General features: G+C 35.0%; 1 protein-coding gene and 1 long non-coding RNA gene across 6 annotated transcripts in view; one reads left to right on the top strand and one right to left on the bottom strand.

Moving 5' to 3' along the window:
* LOC139818617 (uncharacterized) overlaps positions 1-22,409 on the bottom strand; it is a 168,555-nt gene that overhangs the window by 94,264 nt on the left and 51,882 nt on the right. The gene's annotated exons all lie outside the window — the stretch shown is intronic.
* On the top strand, positions 393-20,508 carry LOC139818618 (uncharacterized). The gene is made up of 2 exons (XR_011733461.1): positions 393-567; positions 20,172-20,508. It is a non-coding gene; the product is annotated as an uncharacterized lncRNA (long non-coding RNA).

Raw genomic sequence — 22,409 nt, 5'->3', positions numbered from 1 at the left:
GCCAGGCGTCGCGTCTCCCGCGCTCCCTCGGCCGCGTTTACGGAGGGCAAGCACCGAAAGCGGAGTCCGGTCGGCCGTCGGAGACGGAGCGGACTTCAGCGACTACTGATCGGAGCGAGGTGAGTTCTCAATCGGTATCAATTCGGGAATCCGATCGACAATTACCCGTTTCCTGCGCCTCAACAGTGACCGGCATCGCGGCGCGTCTCGAGCCCCCGCTGGCGTACTACTGCGTAGGCGGCGAGCGACCCGGCCGCGACGTAATGAAGTTGCCGCGGATTCGAATTCAAGCGTTATGGTTACGCGACGCGCATCCAACATGGCGGGCGAGTAACGTTCGGCGGTGCCGCGTGAAGCGGCGGACGATCGTTGCGTCGGCGTCACCGCATAGAATCAGCCTGCCGGAGACTTAAACGGTCCTGAAGCGGTCCTAATCATCGGCGCCTCCTCGAGGGACGCGTCACGCGTTTGCACGAGGGATCGGAGCGACGACACGGAACGGAGCGGAGCGCGGAGCGGAGCGGCAGGACGAGGGGCGCGACGCGAGATGGTGGGGCGTCGGGGAAGGTGAGTACAATGTACATTCTCCACATTGCGATGCTCGCGAATAACTGCTCGCCGGCATTTATTTCGGCTCGCGACAATTCGACGTCGTCGTTGCGCCAGGCGTGCGCGCGCGCTCCGACATGTCGTTCTTGACAATCTCGACGTCGTTGTCGAAGACAAACGGAAACGCCGACAGGTGCATCTCGCCCGGTGTACAATCTCGGAGACGGATTTGACTCCGGTTCAATACTCTCTCGCAGTTGCGAAACGTGTCTCGCGCTTCCGAGCGACTTTTCAGCTTGGATTCGGACGCGAGTCCCCGGAATTTTTGCTCCGAGAATCTCCGCATAGATTTTTGCGAGTATACGGGGTGGCCGGATAAATTCGCGCGCGCATCATCTGGTACCAAGATGTCACGATTAAATCCGAAATCGATGTTTTTTAACATTAAAACATTTTTAAAAATTGATATTATAATGATATTATAATTAAATATTTTGTTGTTTGTGTACCAAATAAAATTCCACGTAAGAAAGGAAGTCCAATACCCGAAATTATTAGGAGTAACAATCTCAATATATGCATTTCATGTCCAATCCTACCAATGTAGATTAACTTCAATCTCGATTTAACTTACCTTTTATCTTTTTCTAGTTCTTAGAACTAGAAAAAGATCAAAACTAAGTTAACCGAGATTAAAGTTAATCTACAAATTTTCGTAAGCCAAACTTCCACGACTGAGGTCTATTTTTATCAATGTAGATTAACTTCAATCTCGATTTAACTTACCTTTTATCTTTTTCTAGTTCTTAGAAAAAGATAAAAGTTAACCGAGATTAAAGTTAATCTACATTGATAAAAATAGACCTCAGTCGTGGAAGTTTGATCTACGAAAATTCTGAATCCTCAATTGCTCAAAATTAAAAGAGATTATTGCTGCTTGAACCTTATGTTAAAACAAAATGTCAAGATAAATATGGTCGGGATGAAATTGATTTTAAGTTGGTAAATGTATCGCACGCTACGCTAAGCACGCGCGCCAATCCACCACCAGCCTGCGTGTGCATTGTTTTTTTTTGTCACCATCTGCGGATTGCGTGTTGCAACGATCGCGAAATGCATTTTCGGTTGGCCGCCCCCGCATTTTACGGCGGATTCGGATGAATCTGACGGGTAATATCCCGAAGTCGGTCTCTCGCGTGGCTCGCCGGGGATATTTATGCAGCTACGATGGACCGTAACATATCTCGATCGCGTTCCTTATTTAAGATTCGGATTCGCATGCGAGGGGCGAACGCGGATTTCCATTTATCTGTTATCATGTATCCTTGTTGCGATATTTCAGAAGTACTCTGCAAGGCGCAGAATAATGCCATTGGCCTCTTAATGCCGAGGCAGCAGAATCACGTGCGTTCTTGTGTTCCGAAGATCCATCCTTTGTTATAATCGATAGACTGGCGGTGAAGAATTTGTTCGATTCTGCTCTCGGCACGAAGAGTAACAACGACATCGATTAATCTTACAAATTTCTCTTATAAATCGATGGTAGATCACATGACATAGATATTTAATAAAATAAGAGAGCTTCTACTTTAAATGTATAAGGGTTACATTGCTTCTTATCGATTGAGACGACGCACAGAAAAAAATAATCGTTCTACAGTCAAGGAAAGCATTTGCTTATTTTATGTTATTTCTCTTAAGTAAGTTTGTGCTTACACCAAAGAATATTTTCTTAATAGTTTTCAAATATCTTGACACAAGTCTTTGAAAAGCATATTGTTTCGAGTAAATGTAATGCTTATAATAATTTTATAGTAGATTTGCGGATACATAACCTTATCAAATACTTAATTCGCAAATCTATATACCATAAAGTCATTATAAGCATTACATTTACTCGAAACAATATTCTAGTTTTCAAAGACTTATTGTGTCAAGATATTTGAAAGCTATTAGTAAGAAAATATTCTTTGGTGTATGCAAACTTACTTAGGAGAAATAAAATAAAATAAATAAATGCTTTCCTTGGCTGCAATGTAGAATGGATTATTTTTATGTGTGCGCAATTAGTGCGTACATGTAAATTGATAACGTATTGTGCAAATGATATATTTCTATAATATTTTTACGGTTTGTTTTTCTAAAAAAGTAATAGAATGCATATCGAAAAGAAATATTAGAGAAAATGTCAGAGAAAAATATCATTTTATCAAAATCAGTTGTGCAGTAAAGATCTCATTATAATTGTATGAAAATAACTTGAACGTGTGTGAAAGTAGAGAATTTCAAATATTACATCATATCTCTATGACAAAATATCTGTATTTTCTTTCGTGTTATCATATAAATAAAATATGAATAAATCTCGATCTTCCTCGAATCGTCACGTGAATTTAATGTTTTATACATGGAATGTAGAAATTCTGTATATAAATTCGCATTCTTTCTTTAAAGTGTAACGTCTGGGAAGTGAAGGAAGAAAGTAAAGAAAGAAGAAAAGTGGTAAATACATGTCGGTGTACTAAACGAATGACGCTATTATCGATAACTGATGCGGACTATCTCGGAACTAATTACGTCATTATCGGGTTAATGCTCGAGCTTACTTCCAGGCGCCTTTAGAAGCGTGACAACAACGACAATCCTTCGACAACCCTCGTAAGATCGGGTCGATTCGTCGAACACGTGTGCGCTTGTTTCGAATAATCGAAACGATACATTACGCGCGCCGAATTCAGGAGCGGAAGAAACTTTGAACAACGTTCTCTCTTTTCCGCGTATATAAATGCGTTAGGATAACTTTCAAATTTCCGATTGAATTTAAAAGACATAAAGTTACAATCCCGCGTATAAAATGTCGTTAAATTCATGTGACGGTTCCAGGATGGTTCCAAGTTTGCCACATTTCTACTATATATAGACGACTGAAATTTCCTGTTGCAATCCGTGTATCAACAGCATTGCCTGGAATACTGCGCGGCGTAGAAACACGTTGTTACGTCGTTAGCCGATATTTTTGGTCGGGAAAAATTCTATAACGAAAAATAGGATATCCTATTACCGTGAAAAATAAAAGCCCCCGACGAGTGTTTTCTATTCAAGCTGTGTGAAAGCTTTGTAGAACGGCGCGCGAGACACGCGGGATTACAATAGAATTGTATCGCGTCTGGCACGTGCCATTGATTTTCATTACGCGCGTTCGCACTTACAAACCGTTAAATTACGAACCATTAATTTGACTGCCGTAATACTTAAAGCGACCGGCCCGGCGTGTCGGGCATCACTCGATCGCGCGTTTTCGAATACAGCTCGTCGAATTATATTTTCACGAATGATTTAGTCGAAATTCTGTGGTCCTTCCTACAAAATCCATCCCGATTGGATTTCATCGGGATTTGATACAGTGTGTGCAGCATAATCGAGTGGCAATGCATCGGAATTTCGTAATGTAAAAACTTTAGTTTTTTCCAATAATCAATCAAAATAAAACAATGATACGCACTACACATGTATATTTTTTGATAGATATATATATATCTCGAAAAAACTCAAATACTACGAATAAACCAAGAAATTTAAATGCATAAATAAACGATGCGAAATACATTAGGTTTCTATCATTTGCTGAAGCTTGTTTTGAGGAGAAGTATATCTTTAAAGATGATATTCTTTCTCGGTATCCCGTTTCAAAAAGTTAATGCAAAAGCATTTTCCCGAGAGAATTCTTGCGCATTTTTCTTATGCACGTCGCGAATGGCGCAAGCACCTGCTTTCGGAATCTTTTCAACGGCTTACGCGATCGTCCTGTTAAGCAGGGCTGTTCTATGCATACAAACGGAAAGACGAAATGGTCAATAAATGTTACCGCATCCGAGTGAGTAAATATAGCTTCAGGATCTGCATTATGTTTCCTTTGAATTTTTTAAAAGTGTTCGTAAAGCACAGAAATTTATTTGCCCAAACAAGGCAAATGTATTATAGTTTTGATTTAATTCCTTTATTCGTTTATTCGATAGACGATCTTTCGCGAATGTCAGAATAATATATAAACTCGCGACTATCTATAAAATTTAAGTTGACATGGATAAAGAGAAACCATGTTTTAGTGACGTATTTATCGTAATTAAATTTAGCATATTGCTTTTATATAGATTCCGTTTAATATCGAAGACAATATTGTCTTTTTCGAAAACGTTTGAGATTTAAAATCAAATTATATTATTTCCTTTATCATAATCGAATTTATAATAAATTGAACCAGAAAGATTTCTACAAAGATAAGATATCTTTGCAATGTATATATTATACATATTTTATAAAATAGATTTTATCAAAAATCGTAATAAAAAGCTACTTTATAAAAGCTGCTTTATAAAATCTCTTTTTGTATTTAGACGAGTACGTCTTCACTAAAAATCACTCGATGAATTGCTACATCCGTCCTTTTATCTTTAATAGTAGATGCAAGAAATTTCGCGATGGAAGCTTCCGCCGAAATTCTGGAGGAACTTTCAGTTGTGTTATGTTAGCAAGTCGCACTTTGGAAACTTTACGAAATTCTGTTTTCGCTCGCATATCCCATTCCTCTTAGAAAGTACACTAGGTACTTCTTTATAAACGCACCTGCGTCGGTCAGAGATAATAAGAAAAAATTATTGCTTGAAGAACGTTCTAGTCAGTTTCTTTCACGCAACAATTTATGTTCTCCAAATTATAGTATTATTGAATATAAGAATGTTACAATAAAAATAGGAAAGATTGTTAAAAATTAACGAAATATCTCTCTAAAATATCGTCAAACATTTTGATAGCTTGACTAATGTTTGCAACAATTGGCACAAATTGATGATTTTGTATTATTGCATATACATCCAATATGTTTCAAATCTTTAAACATTTTCTGCACAATGTGGAATTAATTTAGATTAATGTAAAATTTTGCCTGCAGTTAGTTCAAATTCGACATACGGTTCAATTAATTATTCATAAGTTTCTATAAATAGATAGTATGAGATCGATAATTCATTTTCACTTTATAATTAAAACTGTAAAAATTGTTTTTCTGCTATTCAAATAATCTTATTAATATTCAATAGTTAAATCAAAATAAAACATTATTTCAGATTTTCGCATAATCAAATATTTTAAAATAGTTACGTTTTTACAGGATATAAATAAGCAATTTTAATGAAATTATGACCAAATTTAATTTGGAGATATAAAACGTCGTTTTAAAATGAGGTTGTTATGACAAAATTTAACTTGGAATACTATTGAATTCATATTAGAGCAGTTAATTTAAATTTGCATGAGAGCTATTCGGCAGATGGTTACAATGCTAAAACGATCGTATCGCTCGAACGCATAAACCAATTCGCGGCAAAATTGATCGAGCTCGACGGATAAAAAATACTTTTTGTTGGTTGCAAATGGTTGTAGTGAAGTCGGGAGGTGAGTGTACCGGTTTCGCCGCCGGTTGATCCTGTCAACAAGGTACGTTGGAAGTCTGTAAGCCGCTGACACGTACATGGCACGAACACGCGCACGTGTGACCGATAGATACGTAACCAAGTTGCCCCCACAAATGTACTCGCACCCTGAAAATTCGAGCTTTGCAGCATCCGCGAGTACAAACAAATATTTGCTCGCCTCGTATTGCGGCAATCTCTGTTCAGAGATGCCTCTATGGAAATTTTCATGACATGCGAGCCCTTTTGATCCACCGTATTCCATCCGCAATTAATCGGTCGAACCAGTTTTCCGATTTACACTTTCAAGCGGCGATAGAGAGGTTGTGTTTACCCGTCTAGTGGATTTTATTCCTTTTTACGGAGAACTCCATCTCTAAAAATATCTTTAGAGCATAAAAGAAGTAATGACGATCCTAAAATAAAATTTTTCTTAACTCTTCTACTTTCTAAAAAAAACTGATCTTTCACTATAAATATATCTTGAGATGAAAGAAAAAATGATGAAGTACGAATGACATTGACACTTTTCGTGAACTTTGCTTTTCTAAAACTTCTTCAGATATTTGCCAAGGTGCTACAACGTTTAAACCATGCGTTAGTAGAAAAAGTTTTGAGTAAAAGTTATCCATTATGAAAAGTTTTAAAATAGGTAAAAAGTTTATTCCTCTCCTCTTTCCTTTCCACGAGATCTGTTTTTACTTTTTTGAATTATATCACGATTTTCTTAAGTTTCCTAAAGAGACTTGGAACTTCATGATGCGATTGTAATTATAACATTGTTGCTGTTTACGTCTGGAAAAGCGAAATATATTTCGTGCTCGTTACTTCAACTTAATTAATTACAAGATGAAGATCCGGGCATTATTGCAATTATTATCTTTAGCAAAAGCCACGCTTAATTGTTTATGAATAAAGCTTGCTGTTATCAAAAATATACCAGTTTTAATATCGATGGAAATTTGATAGCACGGAAATGAGTCTGATAATAAACTCCGGCGTATACAGCTTCAATGTTCATCATTTTCAATAATCTCATTCGGGAAGTAAATTAATGACTCACATGCAGTTAATCGCTTTCCCTACGATTTATCAACCTTTCGTCAATAAGAGAGATCGATAGAAATGTGCATTATAGGTTATTCATTATTAATTCGTCAAAATATATAAATAATAATAATTCCGAAGTTGTTTAACATTTGTCGACAATAACAGCTATGGGTCGATTCGTTTGCGAATTTAATGTATGAATAATTTTTCCGTATAAAATATATTGAAAAGAACTTCTCGAATTTTGTAACCTTTTTACGCGAAGAAAATAATTTTTCAAATAATCGTTATATGATTATTTCGTCAATATAATAGCTCGCGTATAACCTGCTTGAGGTTTGCGCTGATGCATATCAACATTATTTACCCGCACGATCGATATCGGAGCAACGATGCTTGGTTAGATAGATTGCCACAGTGTGGACTTGATTTCCATCTGCCGCGTGTTACCCGTTGATTGTCACAGCTTTTATCAAATTAGCGAGTGCATTATCTCATTGACATGGCACGTTGCAAGCTAGATTAAATTTTGATCGAATTCTTTATCTTCGGGCTTGGGGCATCGACCGGAGTAGTTCGATATTATAGTCACAAAATAGAAATATAAATTGATATTAAGAAAAAGTGATGATATAGGTAATATAATTTTAGATAGAAAGAAAATGTATAATGTTAAAAATGCTAGTGATAACGCTAATAATAAAATTTTATGTGATTGTCTCTATTCTTTATGGATGGCCGTGATATATAATGCACAAGAGCATGCGATTTTATGATGTTAAAGCTTACAAAGATTAATGAAAATTTTAAGTCACAATTTTGTGATTTATGCGCAGATATATTATTTAAATTTCGCCTAACTAATCGCACGGAAAGTAATAGCAGCATTGCTACTTTAACGGTTATGGATTACGTGAACTTTAGCATTTTAACATCGATGCCTTAAGAACGTCATTCCTATCACCGGCAGAATACTATGTACAAGATTAAAAAGAATAAATCTTCCTTTTTCACTCATGACCTTTATTGCTCATAAAACCGTAGCAACTCGTTGAATGTCTAATGGAAAGTTGAGGGGACAAAGCCTTATATCCTTGGCTGCCTTAAGAAGGATACAAAAGGTAAACTCTTAGATTTTTAAAAGATTATATTAAGTATCCAAAAGAAATATTATGATGTAATTTCCTATTAATTCGTTCAAAAGGGGATAGCAAAATTATTATAAAGTTTTAACAGCAATACAAGTTTTAACCTCGAATAGATAATCCTTATTCTCTCTTAGCTTTCATATATTATTCTTGCGCATTATATATATATATATATATATATATATATATATATATATATATATATATAAAATACGCAAGAATAATATTGTATTTTGCAATAAGTCTTTATCTGTAATTTTAATAAATTGTTAAAGAAGTCTTTTTGGCGCTTAAGCTTTGACAGATTTTTTATCCGGCTTAAACAAGCGCAATATTCTAGTCTCCGTTACTATAATCCACTGTTGAGATTTTGTCAGAAATACAATCAACTTGGAGCGAAGTCAATAAATGAATCATGCACCATGATATTCGGATTCCTCGTAAACCTCATTTATCCTCGTAAAATACAAATGAAACAACTTATCTCATTACGAGAAGCAGATCTCTTCTTTTCGCGCTATCTTTCGGTCTAAATCTTCCCGTGTGACACTTAAGGGTGGATAAAGTGGTCTTTCCGGACATAAAGCTAATCATTCTTTAGTGCGTCCAAGTGAGAGTATAGGGAAGTAAGAAGGTGCTAAAAGAATAATGTCCCCTTTTTATCATAATATACATAACTTAAAAAAAAAAGAGATCCTCCTGACCCACAGATTTCTGTAGAAATCCATTAACAGATGGGATTTTTGCAATCTGAATCTTAAGTTTTGTTATATACTTTCTATAAATCCATATCTTATATACTATCGTAATTTAGTCATCTGACGATTCAGTTACTTTCTCGTCTTATTTTTTCAGTATACAGATTACATTTTCGTTAGCTCCGTTGTCGAATAAATTTTAAACTGTATCGTTTATACAGGGAAAACAAAATAAGGCGTGGGAATAATCCGGCGTGGGCGCGGATTATCCATGGCGCCTTACTATCATATCCTTCGAGGTTTGTTGAAATTCCTCGCCGAGTGTCGCAACAGTAGAGCATTTGAAGTTTCATTTAAAACACAGAGAATAGATTTTTCGGAGCAAAGCTCACGTTTCTTATTAAACCGCGTTACGCACAGATTATTTCTACTCCACGCCTCTCGCGTTATGAATACATACGTGCGATGCTTGCGAATGCTCGTTGATTGTAGACATTATTTTATCTCATAAGTGTAACGTTTATTAATAAGTGTAACGTTTATTTAATTATAATCGTATCTCTAAGAACATCTTCCCAAAAATATTGAAAATACTAAAGGGTTCTTGGACCACAACCATCGTAGGTAATTCTAGCATTATCTAAATTTAATCAGAGATTTTATGTTATTCAACTAATTTTTATTTTTTGTATAATAGTTTTATTCAAAAGACAGCTTTTTGCTCATTCAAAATACGACCGACTATTTTCTCAAAATACCTTTGCGTTCCAAGAAAGACAATGTCTTTCACAGTTCGTTAATAATAATGATCTTCAATGGAACGAAACGAGTAGATAGTATGTGCAGCATAGGACGCTAACCCGCACTAACCTCTGACTTTTATTTGAATACCAACGAATACGCAAGTGACGGTATTTTATCTGTCGTGGACACGACGTGGCAAAGTTCACTCTCGTCGACGGAAGAAACAAGAACGTTGACGAGATAGGGGGAAAATGTAGGAGTTTGCGTGCATACGCTCATAATGGCGCCGCATGTTTTTCGGCTGCCTCCTTGCTGAGGAAATTCGTGAGATTCCGGCGTTTGTCTCCCGAAGATTTCGGGAATTCAGAGTTCCGAGGACTCGCCGGAATAATATCCGCCACCGAGACAAATAAATTGGAGAACGTGGAACGTCGCAGGGTCGAAATTCCCGACAATTCTCGCTGAGATGTGATTTTTATAAAGATAAAGCAGTTATGCTGTGAATTAAATTCTCGGCGTGATTGTCTTTCAAGCTTAATTAACTCCGGAATTATTGAAGATTAAGACATATACTTGTATCGATTTAAAAACTCTTTGGTGAAAAATCAGAATTTTACCCTCTTTATCGATTATATCGAACTTCCAAAAATGGGATATTTACTTTGTAGAAATGTTCGCACGGGCAATGAAACTCTTCTTGCGCTGCGGGATGAAAATCAACCGGTGCAATCATCGTCGCGATTCGCCCGTCGGTCAACTCGGTCATCCAGTGCATTTCAATCTGACACCTGCCTGCCTGAGTAATTCGTGCGTTCGCGTAATGAAATTCGCGTAGCATCGCCCCGGTTAGTTGCAAATATGTGCAGATATATGCGCACTCGCCGGACACGCATCTGTTATACGCCGAGTTTGCCGTTGACGGTTATGGTCGCACTGAACGAACGACGAGGTACACCGCGATAATGGCTTTAAGCTGTGCCCGAACGTTTCCGGGCAAGGTGTCCTCCGCAGGTAACCACTTATCCATATATGTGTTCACGCGTTTATGACTGCATACGAGCATTTTCGGTAAAGGAGAATATGATGAATGAAAGACGGTGCTTCGCGTGATTTAATTATCAAACGATTGTCAACAGATCACTTGACGCGAAATTAATTAAATGCAAAAGCTTTTAGAATAGTGAATACCAGGCAAACTGAATACCTTTGGGCAATATTAAAAAACCTTCTGTTCTTGCTGATAAACACGAAAAAACCGTGTACACCGGTGTACGAATGTGCGTTGAACGGTGAAGAGATTTTAACGAACGCGTAAGGTGCACGGGATTAAAATAAAAATATGGAGGTAAAATCGATATTGACTGATAAAACACGACAGCGACAGACTGATAAAACGTGAACTGAGAATCACTGAGGACAATGGCACGGTTCCAAAGAGCTGCAGCAGAATTAGGTTGGAAGAGATCCGACGGAGACAAAGACACACATACACAAAACACAAGGAATCATTAATGCGGCAGTAATTAAGTACTATTAAAATACGAGAGGTCAGAAGATGATGGAGATGGGAAAAAACACGATGTGGCTTTATAAAAGTGTCTCTGTAATAATGGTCTCTGAGACTATATAAGTGTCATTAAGTGTCATAATGATTAATATGGCTAAAGGCAAATTTTCTTATGAATTATTTAATCTCTTGCTGATAATGCATACATTAATCTAGTTACGGTGATAAAGGGATCAATCAATCAGTCGCTAAAAAAATTCAATGGAAGAAGTGTTGCAGGTGATACTTTAACGCTATAACGTTACGGACTTTTTTATTGAAGCAATATACCGTAGTAATACAACAGAAAAAATATATTTTACTCGTGTTTCTATCACAAAGAGATATCATGTACAATAAAACCTTTTTTTTAATTAAATTGTAAAGGGTAATGCACTAAAGAACATACGTAGCTCGCAACGATATAACACCATACACAGACTTTATAGCTTACAATTATTCAAAATTATTAATTACTCTTCCACGGTCTTTCACCATAAATCTTATTATCTTGTATAAACACGACGTCAGAGACATACAAAAAATAAATCCAACGTCACATACGATTTAAAATAAAATGTATGCCCATTGATATTACGATAAAATCAATTTCGAGTGTAGGTGGTCAAATATTCACAGTCGTCCCTTTTATGATAGCGAAAAATTCATTTGGCATTCAAATAAAATTATAAAATAATACGTATTACATGAAATTATAAAATAATATGCATAATATAAATTAGTCATTTTCATACAAAAGCCGTCCATTTAATTATTTTATAGGTACGATCAATAATGGCCGGATATGCAACAAAGCTTAGTGCACCCTGTGCCGTTTTCTCAAAAATGCTAGTAGGATGGATCTCTGCATCTGAATCAATTTTACGAAATCCGGTGTGTTTTACGCACGTGGTTATTGCGTACATGTTATTGCGTAAGCGCAGGATCTAGAATTTTACGACGGGGAGAGCGGGCAAGTTGAGAACACTCGCGAACAATGACGTAGTTTCGAATTCCTCCACCCATGCAATAAACTACACCATTCTGCTGTATTCAGCTCTCTCACCACCCCGCGCATCATATATTCCTGCTGTGTAACGAAGCGCAGCCGCGACTCGCTCAAAACCCGTAAAACCGGCTTTTATTAATAAATTCATTTTATGATTTTTGCACGCACGCGGAAAACAACGATAGATGTTCGATATCTCTTCGTTTTGCTCGTTGCTTTATATTTCTGGCATAATGAAGCAGATAAGCTTTTAATTTCGAAAAACACTCGTTTTTTTTTTTTATCCTCCATACAAAAGCTTCGAATTTTAAATCGATTTTCTACAATAAAACTTTAATCGCCATATATTATCGCAAATATTAAAATTCTCAGGATTTGTAAATTTGCATAAAAATGTTGGTATAACGTAAATTTTATGATTTAAAATAGATTGGAGAATAAGATTTTGCCATATATTTTTTACTCACAAAAGCCAGTGTCCCTCATTTTCAATCATTTATAACTTAGAAGCTATTTTCGCGAATAAAAGAAAGTACGATGAACCTAGACTACCTCGTATAAGATGTAACTATCGTTGCTGGACGGCGAGGAACATCGATCGAAGTTTCGTCCGTCCAACTGCCGCAATATTGCCGACGTAAATGCTTTTACTACTGACCTACCCCTCGAACGACACTTCGGATACGTACAGCACGCAGCATCGCGAATGCAACATCCGAGATAGCATTTTCAAGATGCGAACGTGCTGTAAAACCTCACGGAAAAATCCAAATGGCCGATTCCACTTATTGCCCGAAAAGAGTTGATATTTTTTATATCCAAAGTTTCACTTTGATGAAAAATATGTAATACAGATTTTATCTAATATATATTTCATTCTCTCATATCAAAGATACCTGAGTGATAGTAATATTATAAATGTATTATAAATTATAGGATATTTTGTAAATTTTTGACACATTTTTGTAATTTTTTTTGACACATTATTTATAATGATAAATTATTACTTAAATTATGAAATATAGCATGACATAGTAACGCTCCTTGTTCCGCATTGAATCTGTTTTCAAACTTCCCGTATAAATATGTATGCCTTAATTGTAATGTATATCTACATTCGATATAAATAATTATTGTTAGATAATTACACTCATGAATATTACACATCACAATACTTCGGAATTAATATATATATATTGAGGTAGAAATCGATAGTATTTCGTGACTGTGGAAGTATAAAAACATATATCAATATATAAATTTTATTTGAATTTACTATACACCACTCTGCATTGTTTCGAATAATATGCACTGGATATTCATGTAACATTATTTTCTTATCACAAGAGATGTACAAAATATTCTTCTCTAGCTTAGCTTCCGTAACTTTCCGTAACTAATCTTGACTAATGGACTTATTAAGTAACCGTATTTTTTACGCCGCGACAGGGACGGTGTACAAAAATGACTCTTGAAATTTCATTATCAGTAGCGTTACATCTCGCGATAGCTCATCTCATTTGCGTGCCAATCCTTTATTCGAGTGTGCATCCCTCTGGCATCGTGACGCCACTCTCGAAGACGAATGCGTGGAAACGTGTAACGAACGTTCGAGGGGATGTTTTGCATAAGAATCTCCATATCGCCGGAATATGTTATCGTAAGATGGATATGCTCAACGTTGAAAGGCGAAACGTGATTCGTGCCGGTCCGGGATAAAATATACGCCCACCGTAGAATCAGAACGTGAGAGAATATTAAAATGATGGAGAGTAGGAGTACGGCGTGTTATCCGTCGTAGTTTGCTCTCGTCAAGTATAGGTGCTCGATACCGTTCTATCTCTCGTTGTCGTCCGATCGTGAGATGTATTTCACGCATGAGTACCTTATTGAGAAAATTTTATCGATATCTTAGAACAATAACGGTCGACCCTGGCTGTTCCATGGCTTGAGGGAGAGAAGAGCAAATATCCTGTATCTGATGAACATTTGATTTTTCTTTCTTACATTATCAAACTACAAAATGACATTTGAAAATATTGAGACATAAGCTCGTCTATAACAAAAATATTAAATATTATGACATAAGCCGTGACATAGACCGTTGATGTGATATTAACATTTTTAATATTATAATATTACGATATGTTTAATTTTTAGATCGTATTTAATTATTATTGCTCGCTTTCTTACTGCATACAAACATTACAAAGTAAGATATATAAATTTTATTGTAACATTTGTCTGTTTTACACATTAAACGTAATTTAATCATGTAATAAATGTATTATTTTGAAATCAAATCTTATGCAAGCATTATGTTTGCACAGCTTGAGCAATATCACAATGTTACAGACTTCTAAATGCAAATTGGGTGGGGAAAAGTTATTCCATCGGAAGATATTGTGCTTAACGAACTGATGGGAGTAATTCGCACTTTGCCGCGGGATGTGGCAGACATTACCCTAATGTAATATTTATGGTAGGAAAAATATCGCAACGATTCGTATTTCGCGCATGGGTACCTTATTGAGAAAATTTTATCGATATATCTTAGAATAACGGTCGACCCTGTCCCGTGGCTTGAGGATAGAAGAGTAAATATCCTTCGTTATGTTATTTCAGTTTTGAACCAGAAATATTACTTATTTCTGCATCAAATGCGCTTATTACCGAATCCTAACAAGCGCTGTAGATCCGAACATGATACGGGAAATTTCTCACATTAAATATAATTGCAATGAGATACATAATTATTGGATATATTAATACGGCGCATCTGTTAATCAATAATACTGTACGAATTTACATAATTATACTGTTTCCATCAGATAGAGTATAACGTTCGTACGGTAATAATTAACCCTTCATTGTCATCGAAGATAATATTATTATAGGACACAAACATTTTTTGCAATTAAAAAAAATTGTGGATTTTTATTACATAATTTATAATAAAAAAATAAAATCTGAAAGATCTGAATTTACAATTTAAGTTCGTACGGTAATAATTAACCTTTCAGTATCATCGAAGATAATAGGTATTATTAGAGGAAAAACATTTTTTGCAATTAAAAAAACTGTGGATTGTTATTACATAATTTATATTAGAGACGAAAAAATAAAATCTGAAAGATCTGAATTCACAATTTCAGTTAAGTTTGCTTTCCAATGCGTTGAATCAATTGATTGATTGAGTGAATTTAGTCTAATTAATCGTTAAAAAGTAAAGTTAATTTTTATCAAGAATTAATTTAATTTTTTTAAAACAAGAATACGAGCAATTTGCAAATTTAGATTTACACCAAACGGTAATGCAAGCAATTACTTATCACGGTATAATAGATCATTTAATAGAAAAGATTGAATCAAGCGGTCAAGCGGATGAATTACGATAGTAGCAGTTCGATATTCAATATTCTGAGCTACCGTTCGCATGAATCGCCTCTATACTATGCTCTCGAAAATTTCAAGCAAATTGTAACGATTAATCGTCGCTGCCGGATCGCGGCAATTAATCTTACGCAGCGTGAACCGTTTAACAATCACGTTGCTAGCCACTAGCCGCCAAGCTGACGGCCGATCTCTTATTTAAGCCGTGAGTAACGTGCGTTGCGAGTACAAGCCGTGAATGCGGAATATTTATGTTATAAAATGGATAATTAATGCATGAGAGAAGTTTTGAAGATTGTAAGGTTTAAAGTAGTTTGAAATGTGCATCTTGTAAAACGTGATAAGTATTTTAGGTAACATCTACGTAAAATATTTTCAATATTGACACATAAGCAATATTAATTTAGTCGTTCATATAAAGATAAGGCGAGAAATTCGCTGTAAGCACTCTGAGGGGGTTATCTTATACATCACGTTATTGGATATCGGATAAACGGGCCGGATGCGTGGACAACGATGTTATGGGGTAGATTTGCGGAAACACGTTTCGTACGATGGCTCGTAAAATCTTGATGAGGGCTATCGCGAAATCTTATGAAACATAAACTTTAAGATGATCTAGTTTTAAAGCCTATTTAATGTCATAATAAAATCTAAAGTCTTAGTTAAATAAAAAAGGAACAATAAGACGATATATATTTCGCATTAATCAATTATAACTAACGTTTATATTCTAAATTAATGAAATATTAAATATCTTAATATTTTCACACGATAATATTTCTCGTATATACTAAATATTAAGATTGTAATTCAATTATCAAGTTCTAAATCGCCTACGGAATAAAAGAAGACACGAAATCGGGGAAATTATGTACGTACATTAATACTGCGTGATAAAAGATAAATGAGCAAGACGCGACAAGCGCCGTCGCGAGTTTGCCTGAAATGTTCACACCATGCACAACAGATTCACTACTGACATTTATTTCTGCGACGTTATCTAACATGCTCATGTACCCAGCTATATAAACGATCCTTGGCTTGCCTGATGGAGACAAACATTTGTGGTACCCAAGGGTCGGGAAGAATATACACGCGGCACAATAAGCAGGATGTCTTGACGCACCGTTGCGTCAGGTTTCGCGTTAGTCCGCAAATGCAATATATGCATGAACGTGTCAGTTGAGTAAGCTCACACATAATGATTATTTTACTTTAGTAAACGGAGTCAAATTAATATGGATTTGTTGTACTTTCGTGGTATCGGGTATCGGCTTGTAATGCAAATTTTCGTTTTTAAAAAGACAATTCTTTATACAGCGTAACCTTTAATAAAATATTTAAACGATGGTTTTTTAATGATTTTTTAATTCAACATGAAGAAAAGTAATTAAATATATACTTAAAGTTGATTCTTGCTGCCCATTATTTTGTTACTGTTAATTATCTGCTTGTTAAAAGTAAACTGTTCTTGTTAATATTTAATTATATAACAGCTGGTGGTTAAAGTAAACGCTTTGTACGTGTATGTAATAAGTCAGTTGCCACATAAATCATTGTCTATTTTCCTTATTAAACGTGATCGCCGAAACCGACTGCAGCGTTTGAAAGTATATGGTAATTTATGCGAGCAAACGAGTATTATGTTACTACTGGAGTATGCAGGATCGATCATCTTAACACACTCCGCGGTCCATGTACTTTGGCGGATCAACCAAACGATAATGCGAGCTTATGGATGAGCAGAGACATGGGGTAGGGGACTGATATTGACCTTGCTAGCCACAAAGGGCCGCATAATTGTTGAGGTTAATTCCTGTTTGTGCCACACGCCGCAATCTACCCTCCGTCAAACTATCGCGACCTCGATCCCTCTTAGTCCGTCTCCGCTTTGGACTATCTCTAAATAGTCCAGCAATTGTTAAGCCACGTGTTTGTATTTGATGTGCAATGCGTAAAGTGCAGCAACAGGCTTTGCGGTTAACCGAGCAACTGAATATATGTATAAAAGATATATATAAAAGATACTTTAATAAAGTATTCTGAAAATTTATTAAGAATTGAAAGGTTTTACACGAGAATATCAGGGCCACAACAGTTTTCAAATCATAGCGAATTAGCAAATTGCATGCGCCGAGTTCGCGTGCTCCAGGCTCGTAATAATACGCACGCTTATATGCGTATTGATTTATCATCTGATATTGATTTTCATATAGCGTAGGTGAGTCTAATTTTTATTGCACAACTGATTTTGCTTTTTGGATTTTTATATACAGTAATATAGGGGCTTGTTCAATGGAATAATTAATCAGTTTTGTGTCACATTCTTCATAGTAATTTAGCTGTATTTTCTTGATTTAAAATGACAAATATCTTCATTCATTAAAATCATATGGAACGTATAAATTTGAGAAAAGCAGTAATTTACATAAATGTCATAAATATTTTTCTGACTGAAACAAAGATGAATCTTATTCTTCAAGTAGACATTATAAAAATGCAATGATAAGCCATATATGGAAATTAATTTAATATGTAAGAAATCGAATATTCAGCGCGAATATTCTATAAAATGTTAACTATTAACTATAAACATTAAATATTTCGTAACGGTAACGATTTATTTAACGTGTGCTCTTGGTGTACACGCAAGTTCGTCGTTCTGTTCTCTCCGTGACGTTCGAGCGAACAGGTACGTAGCAAGAGATTGCACACATACGCTTATCTTCATTCAAACTTGTTCAAAAGACGTAACAACTTGTCCAAATGACCATGGAAAAAAATAATTACTGTATTAGAGCTCTTAATTACTGTGCGAAACTATTTTTTAAATTTTGCTATACATTTTACATTTACTAAATTATTTTCTTTTATTGCAGTAATTTTTTTATTGCAGTAATTATTTTCTATAGATATATTAGCGAAGGCAAAAAAATTGTACGAGATAAAGTAATTTAGAGATCAATGTAATTATTATATTATACTTCTGATTGTTTCCTTAATTTGTTGAAATACTTTTACTCGTTTTTCTTTGTTACTTGAATCTATTTTTTAATTTTAATTAATAATATTTTGTGCATTTTGTAAGATTTATAAGCGTTACATACGATTAACCTAAAAATGTACTCGCGCAAAGTCTCGCACAATCGTCGTTCTAATAATTAAAAGTGATCGTAATTAATTGGCGATTAAATTTCATTTTCATAATTTTTGAAATTGCAAGAAAAATTCTTGTTTTATTGAAAACACATTCTCTCCGTAACGCTCGAACGAACAGACAGTAATGCGAGTCGTTCCGTCGTATTAACTCTCTGAAACCGATCACGATTATTATCATTAACAATTGTCGGATCGCGCGATGTAGTAACTCTCGCAATATAACGACGCGCATCGAGGCGCGATGGATTATCTATCAAATATTTCGCGCAATTTATTTTCTCGAAGCCGGAATCAGAACAAAGGGGAATAATAAATTACTATTGTGTAACGATATTATACTGTGGACGATATATATATTTTTTATAATGATATTTATTTTAATATATTTTACATCGCGGGTTGAATATTCTGTAAATTTAAACATAAATTATTTAGTAGTATTTCTCTGGATTAATGAGATATGGTAACTAACGAATTACCGAATCGATATATTACACATCTTTTCGTTACGCGTGAATCTATTTTTCCATTTCGATTAATAATATTTCATGTATTTCGCGAGATTATGCATTATATGCGATTAATATCAATTTAATAAAAAAACTCGTGTGAAGTCTTACGCGATCGTTGTATTCTAATTAAATAATTAAAACGCAAGTGATCGTAATTAATTGATGATTAAATTTTATTTTCATGATTTTCGAAAGTGCAAGAAAAGTGTCTTGTTTTATTGAAATCACATTATGGTTTTATTCTTTTCTAGATACAAAAACGTTTGGTATAAAATACTAATAATAAATTGATTTATGCAATAAAATGAGATTGAAATCTTACAATAGATATAATGTGTGATAATGTACGTCGAAATTATAATCTAAGACGAAATATTCGACGCAAGTGTTTTCTAAAGCGTTATAATTCATATTAATAATTCGGTTATCCCGTGGCCTTGGTTTTGTTGTGTAATATGTTATGTAGGTAGGTATATATAGTATAGAGTACGATCGTGCTGCTATGCGTATCCACAAAGGTACGACACTATCATTCGCACCAATTTTCAAATAAGCAAGTAGTGATATGAGCCGCTCTATGTGTCGCCCCCCGACACGCGACCGTTCTTTGTGAGTAATTACTCGCGCGGCTAATTAATTTAATGATTCATAGGTGTATTAAGGCAACTTTATTTACAAACTTTATTTACTGAAAAGGATATTTCGCGCAATGTGCTCGTTTGAGATCGAATTGAGAAGCGAAGAGAATAAAAATTAGAAATTAGTTGCAATATTTAAGGGGCGATAATAATTTCTTTAACGCTTTGACTCAGATATATTTTGCATTGAAATATCTAGTTTTGAATACTTCTTAGATTTACATATTTAGATATAATTTTTTTACTGTTTTCAGATTCAGAGAACATAGAAAAATGCGCGAATCGTTGGACTGAGTTCAAGCAATGGAGAGTCGTCATATGTAATTAGCAATTAATTAGTGATACATTGAATGCACATAAACGAGAGTTGGTTCACGTCGATTTGTTACATCTTAATTTGTTTTAATTTCGGGAGTGCCATGTAAAGTGTCGCGCGATTGTTATATTCTGTTAATTAATTCGCGTGCTATTGTAATTAACCGCGTTTGCGCAAGTGTAATTAATTGCATTCTCGCGAGTGTATTGTGAATGCAACGATGGAACTTGAGGGAAGGCTTGGGAAGGCATTTGGCGACAGCGGAGCAACCTGGGGTGAGTGTAATTTATTATTTATATATTAGTTATTGTTTTCACGGAATATATTAATCTTTCATTTCCGTTTATTTGAAATGTTTATACAAATAATTGGAATAAAAGTTGGAAAAAGATCTTTATTTATAAAGTTTCATAAAAGATTGTGCTCTTAAAGAGAAGTTTTCAAAAGTTACATAACTATTTTATTAAATATTTCTTTAAAGAAAATTAAAAAATTCAATATGCGCAATAATTGTTTAAAATATTTTAATTTAGATACTCTAATAACTTGAGTACATCTATATTTCAAAGTTCTTTGTTGTTCAACGTAATTCAGAACTCTGTTGTTTGCATCTGTGAGTCTGAAATTATTTTTATTAATTTAATATTTAGTGAATTTCACATTCGACTAGTTATAAGTAATTAATTGCTAAACGATAGTTTGCAATTAATTACAATAATTTATTCATGGATTAAACCACGAATTAGTATAATTCAGAGAGAAGGATATGAAGAAAATATATGATTAGATAACGAACACACAGTTTTTGCTTTTATTGATAGTACATATTATTTTCATTAATAATGGAATCGTGTAAATTATTATCATAATTTTTAACGAACACGTCATGCACGAGAGCATAACATTTGTTTGAGTATTCTTTAAGCTTCGTAAGTTCTCATTTAAATATATTATGAAAAATGTATGCATGATTATTCCAACTTTAGATAGGCATTTTAATGACGTCTTTTGCTCATCGATATTCGTTGATGTAAAATTTGACATTATACGTTATAGAAAAGTTTGAAGCATGACATATGAAAACCCGGACAAAATGAGATTTTTCAAAAGTTACTATGAAAAACTTCTCATATTTACATGAGTAGTTTCCGACACGTTCGCGCGATTTCATTGTAACTTTGTTCCATTTTACGGATAAAAATTTGATATTTTACGGGTAAAAATAACTTATTCGTTGATTCTCACTACGAGTAACGTTGCATTGATTACCGATTTCACAGAAATAGAAAAAATTTGTTAATAAAATATTTTATTGTAAATTTTGTATCAACCGAACACATACATACAATATATACCAAAAAAATGAGAGAAATAGAATTTTATTGTCGTTTCGATCAAATTACAGATCACATATTAATGAATACGCACAATATCCATAAATTATTTTGCATATATACGGATTTTAATTGTAAAATGTTCGTGATGACGAGTCGCTTAATCAATCTTGCAAAACGCTGTTTTCATATAAAGTTTATTTATATAACGTCAATAATTGCACTGCAATCCTCATCACGATTAAACATGTATGATGAATTTTAGTGAAATCGAAACACACAATTATAACTTTGTAATTTATCTGAAAAGTTCTATGCCAATTTATAGTTTGACCGGTAGTTGATTTACTAATTTCTGATAAAGTACTTGGAGCTATCCGCCCAATCGCGTGTATAAACTCCAAGACTCGCACGTTTGGAAACCGCATCTCACGTACGGAAAGAGGTGGGAACGTCCCTTGCGAAATATAAATCCGTCCGACTTTCAAGGCACGGCAATTAATAGCCTGCATTAATCACGAAGGACGGTGACGTTGCGGAGAATTATGGGCATTTGTTAGCGCGGTATAAGCGAAGCATCCGCACGCTTGCACGTTAATCATACAAAATGCAGAACGCGATCTCGGCCGTGGTCCGCACAGACGCGAGCACTTACCGGGCAGCGTTTAATCGTACATAAACCGCTTCTTACCGACTGCCTATCTGAGAGGAGGTTTTAAATATAAAAGGGCGATGCGAAGCTGAATTGTCCGCGAGTGCACTCCCGAGAGCGAGCAAACGAGCCTCGACGGGAATAACGTCGGCGCGCGCGAAAGGATTAAATCGCATTCATTAATCACGTT

Source organism: Temnothorax longispinosus, chromosome 9 (genome assembly GCF_030848805.1).
Source record: "Temnothorax longispinosus isolate EJ_2023e chromosome 9, Tlon_JGU_v1, whole genome shotgun sequence".
NCBI lineage: Eukaryota > Metazoa > Arthropoda > Insecta > Hymenoptera > Formicidae > Temnothorax > Temnothorax longispinosus.
This window is presented reverse-complemented; position numbering and strand designations above follow the sequence as displayed.